Source organism: Mixophyes fleayi, chromosome 5 (genome assembly GCF_038048845.1).
Source record: "Mixophyes fleayi isolate aMixFle1 chromosome 5, aMixFle1.hap1, whole genome shotgun sequence".
NCBI lineage: Eukaryota > Metazoa > Chordata > Amphibia > Anura > Limnodynastidae > Mixophyes > Mixophyes fleayi.
In genome coordinates this window covers 263,937,570-263,943,469 of record NC_134406.1, presented here as the reverse complement: position 1 = coordinate 263,943,469, position 5,900 = coordinate 263,937,570, and positions in this window count along the sequence as shown.

Sequence of the window (5,900 nt, the reverse complement as noted above, 5' to 3'; positions counted from 1 at the left end):
GCACACCTGTGCAGCCGCCTGGACTCAGCGGGAAGGTGAAGCCACGCCCCCCAACTGTCACACATCCCCCGAGACACACACGCTGATAATATGTTTATTAGTACAGTGACTGGAGACAGCAGCGCACTATCAGCTGGGACCGCGCGGGCTTCTGGGTAATCTCACCCTCCTCCGCTATAGTGACATTTATCACATACCTGACCGTTAATACCATAGAGCTGGAGGATGGGGTAGAAAGTACATCGCGTTCCAACGTCACTTTTACTTCGCCATCTTTAGTACTGGCAGTAATCACTCTTCCAATGCGCATGCTCAATTGGCTTATTATCATGCAGGAACACATGTGTGTGACCTGACTACAATGGAGCAGTGAGTTGTATGTGACCAGATAGACAGAGCTGATAGTTTGTACGGGTGCTCCTCATCTCTGTCTTCTCTGCCCCATTAGGAGAGTCTGTTGCACACATATATTGTTAGAATCTGCATATTAATGGTTTTGGGTTTTTTAAACATTCATCGGACAGACTTCAGTGATTTTATTGCAGATGAAGTAGTGTGATATACACAGAGGGTGTAAGTAATGTGTATATATAGGCGTCCATTCCTTGATGGTCACTGTACAATGCAGAGCCCAGTATAGCATATACTGCCCATTATCTTGTGACCAGTGTACATTACAGAGGCTAGTACCTGGCGGCTCAGTGTACAAGACAGACTACTACCTGGTGGCTCAGTGTACAAGACAGAGACTACTACCTGGTGCCTCAGTGTACAAGACAGAGACTACTACCTGGTGAACAGTGTACAAAACAGAGACTACTACCTGGTGGTTCAGTGTACAAGACGGACTAGTACTTGGTGGCTCAGTGATCAATGCAGAGGCTAGTATCTGGTGACCAGTGTACAATATAGAGGCTAGTATCTGGTGGCTCAGTGTACAAGACAGACTAGTACCTGGTGGCTCAGTGTACAAGACAGAGACTACTACCTGGTGACCAGTGTACAAAACAGAGACTACTACCTGGTGGTTCAGTGTACAAGACGGACTAGTACCTGGTGGCTCAGTGATCAATGCAGAGGCTAGTATCTGGTGACCAGTGTACAATACAGAGGCTAGTATCTGGTGGCTCAGTGTACAAGACAGACTAGTACCTGGTGGCTCAGTGTACAAGACAGAGACTACTACCTGGTGACCAGTGTACAAAACAGAGACTACTACCTGGTGGTTCAGTGTACAAGACGGACTAGTACCTGGTGGCTCAGTGATCAATGCAGAGGCTAGTATCTGGTGACCAGTGTACAATACAGAGGCTCGTACCTGGTTGCTCAGTGTACAAGACAGACTAGTACCTGGTGGCTCAGTGTACAAGACAGAGACTACTACCTGGTGGCTCAGTGTACAAGACAGGGACTACTACCTGGTGGCTCAGTGTACAAGACAGAGACTACTACCTGGTGAACAGTGTACAAAACAGAGACTACTACCTGGTGGTTCAGTGTACAAGACGGACTAGTACCTGGTGGCTCAGTGATCAATGCAGAGGCTAGTATCTGGTGACCAGTGTACAATACAGAGGCTCGTACCTGGTTGCTCAGTGTACAAGACAGACTAGTACCTGGTGGCTCAGTGTACAAGACAGGGACTACTACCTGGTGGCTCAGTGTACAAGACAGAGACTACTACCGGGTGAACAGTGTACAAAACAGAGACTACTACCTGGTGGTTCAGTGTACAAGACGGACTAGTACCTGGTGGCTCAGTGATCAATGCAGAGGCTAGTATCTGGTGACCAGTGTACAATACAGAGGCTAGTATCTGGTGGCTCAGTGTACAAGACAGACTAGTACCTGGTGGCTCAGTGTACAAGACAGAGACTACTACCTGGTGACCAGTGTACAAAACAGAGACTACTACCTGGTGGTTCAGTGTACAAGACGGACTAGTACCTGGTGGCTCAGTGATCAATGCAGAGGCTAGTATCTGGTGACCAGTGTACAATACAGAGGCTCGTACCTGGTTGCTCAGTGTACAAGACAGACTAGTACCTGGTGGCTCAGTGTACAAGACAGGGACTACTACCTGGTGGCTCAGTGTACAAGACAGAGACTACTACCTGGTGAACAGTGTACAAAACAGAGACTACTACCTGGTGGTTCAGTGTACAAGACGGACTAGTACCTGGTGGCTCAGTGATCAATGCAGAGGCTAGTATCTGGTGACCAGTGCACAATACAGAGGCTAGTATCTGGTGGCTCAGTGTACAAGACAGACTAGTACCTGGTGGCTCAGTGTACAAGACAGAGACTACTACCTGGTGACCAGTGTACAAAACAGAGACTACTACCTGGTGGTTCAGTGTACAAGACGGACTAGTACCTGGTGGCTCAGTGATCAATGCAGAGGCTAGTATCTGGTGACCAGTGTACAATACAGAGGCTAGTATCTGGTGGCTCAGTGTACAAGACAGACTAGTACCTGGTGGCTCAGTGTACAAGACAGAGACTACTACCTGGTGACCAGTGTACAAAACAGACTACTACCTGGTGGTTCAGTGTACAAGACGGACTAGTACCTGGTGGCTCAGTGATCAATGCAGAGGCTAGTATCTGGTGACCAGTGTACAATACAGAGGCTAGTATCTGGTGGCTCAGTGTACAAGACAGACTAGTACCTGGTGGCTCAGTGTACAAGACAGAGACTACTACCTGGTGGCTCAGTGTACAAGACAGGGACTACTACCTGGTGGCTCAGTGTACAAGACAGAGACTACTACCTGGTGAACAGTGTACAAAACAGACTACTACCTGGTGGTTCAGTGTACAAGACGGACTAGTACCTGGTGGCTCAGTGATCAATGCAGAGGCTAGTATCTGGTGACCAGTGTACAATACAGAGGCTAGTATCTGGTGGCTCAGTGTACAAGACAGACTAGTACCTGGTGGCTCAGTGTACAAGACAGAGACTACTACCTGGTGACCAGTGTACAAAACAGAGACTACTACCTGGTGGTTCAGTGTACAAGACGGACTAGTACCTGGTGGCTCAGTGATCAATGCAGAGGCTAGTATCTGGTGACCAGTGTACAATACAGAGGCTCGTACCTGGTTGCTCAGTGTACAAGACAGACTAGTACCTGGTGGCTCAGTGTACAAGACAGAGACTACTACCTGGTGACCAGTGTACAAAACAGAGACTACTACCTAGTGGTTCAGTGTACAAGACGGACTAGTACCTGGTGGCTCAGTGATCAATGCAGAGGCTAGTATCTGGTGACCAGTGTACAATACAGAGGCTAGTACCTGGTTGCTCAGTGTACAAGACAGACTAGTACCTGGTGGCTCAGTGTACAAGACAGAGACTACTACCTGGTGACCAGTGTACAAAACAGAGACTACTACCTAGTGGTTCAGTGTACAAGACGGACTAGTACCTGGTGGCTCAGTGATCAATGCAGAGTCTAGTATCTGGTGACCAGTGTACAATACAGAGGCTAGTATCTGGTGGCTCAGTGTACAAGACAGACTAGTACCTGGTGGCTCAGTGTACAAGACAGAGACTAGTACCTGGTGACTAGTGTACAAGACAGACTAGTACCTGGTGGCTCAGTGTACACTACAGAGACTAGTACCTGGTGGCTCAGTGTACAATACAGAGACTAGTATCTGGTGGCTCAGTGTACAAGACAGGGGCTAGTGGCTCAGTTTACAATATATTGGCCAGGCCCTGGTAGCAACATGTGCTTTTTAAAACCCAATTCCCTGTGGTTATCAGACTTATATTGGTTGATTGTAGCTCTTTTTCAATCCTTTACTGAACCCTGGGAGCCAATCAGAGTTAAATGTATAACAGAATACTGAATTTTGCCAACCAAAGACTGAGTGGGGCCCATAGTGTTTACCTGTCCTGCACTGATCAGTCAGAGTTTCTTTGAAGTAGAGCGCTTGGTTTCAGCCAATAGACCCGGCCAGTGCTACATTATATTTTTATATGCACAGAATAGATATAATATACAGCCAAGTATGGCATATTTGGATCCTGTCCCATTGTACAATAAAGATACAGGGATCTATGTATTAAAGGGCGAAAAAGTCCGAAATCACGCAAAAACACGGGTTTTCTACAGATTTAGAGTTTCTCCCTATTTATGAAATGCCCTTTGGCCAGTGAAGCCTTTGCTGGATGTCTTCGGCAAAGCTTCCCCATGCAAAACACATAAGTACTATTGTCCGGGTTCCCAAAAATAAAAAAAATGCTTTATTGTTAAAGTAAAGCAATTTTTTTTTGTTTTTTTAAATAAAGTTCATTTCATTTTATACTTTTTTCATTTGTTTTTTAAACAACTTTATTATTATTTTTTATTGAATCTGGAAGCCTGAAGTCTGAGCTTCCAATTCCACTGCGCATGTGTGATCCGGCTTACGCATGTGCGTATTGCCGATCGGTAAGATTCCTTGTACCGGTGCCAGCCAGTATCACCAGGGAGCTGAGCATTGCTCAACTACCCCGACAAACTAATATTAAGAAATTGTGTGTCTGGAGATTTTCTCTAGATTCGATCTTCAGTATTGCAAAGTCATGGTACATAGACCACATGGTTTTGAATTGGTGGGCATAAGTGGTATTGCAACTCTTTTTTTTTAATGTTTCCCAGCATCTCTTGTGCAAAGTTTCATGACTTCTGGGGGGGTTTCCAGGCGCTTGAAATCCCTCCTACATAAGCAACGGAATGAGCTATGATTAATTACTTTATTTATTGGTGTATCTGCGGCTGTGCTGTATAATAGCACAATACAGCACCGCTGCGGACGCTTCTTTGACAGCGCCGCTGCTGCTGTACAATACAGTGCCGCCGAAGCAGCTCTTTCTCTATATTTTTTTCCTGCGTGCGCAGCTGAATATTGAACTGGACGAAGTGATATGTGTGGTGAAGTTTAGCTGTCTTGTGATTGGGAAGTGTACATTCCCTCATCATGAATTAAAGTTCTCTAGAGCTGTGCAGTAGTTGAGACCCCCCCAACCCCCCCCCCCCCTTGCTACAAATGTGTTTGAAACTGAGCTCCACTTGGTTTTTTAAACAGATCACAGCAATCATTGTCACTCATTTAGTTTTTATTAAAATCGGAACTGCTTAGCAAAACGGAAGCATGGAAGAGCGCTGCTGATGGTGAAGATGTGAAGGGGGATGGGGCTTATACACCTCCACCTGCCTCCATTCTTGTCTCTACTACTCTCTTATCCTCGTGCGCCCAGCAAAGGATAACTCATTGTCTTCAGCTTTTACCGTGTCACCGTTCTGCACCCCAAAAAATGTTGTACGCCTGCGCCTCCACCAAATTCTTGCGCCATAAGTTGCAGTCTAATCAGGCTATAATCAGCAGTGTGACAGAGTTGATATTATGTAACCACACTATGGGGCCTATTTATTATAGTTCATTTACATGTAAATTCCCCGAAAACAGCTGTTTTCAGGGAATGGACGCAAATTTAAGTATTTTCCAAATCTATCAACACTGCATCGCTCCATAGATGGGGTAATGCTGCCGATTCACATGCTGTCAGTTGGATTGTAGACCCCTTTAAATGTGAAATTGCTGTTGTACCAGAAGAGCCTCAAGGGTTGGCAGAGGCACTTCTTGAGCTTCGATGCAATAATGAAGCACATATTGCATTTGAAAACAAAGCAGATCTGTCATATTTTTGGATGTCAAAAGCATTCAAAATTGCACATGAGGAGGCAGTCAAAAAGTTGCTGCCTTTTGCAACAACCTACCTTTGCGAACAAGGATTTTCCACTCTAACGGAAACAAAAACAAAACAGTGAAATCGATTGGACGCTGAAGACTGTATCCAAATTGCTCTGACATCAAAATGCCCCAATATTGATACTCTCATATCAAAA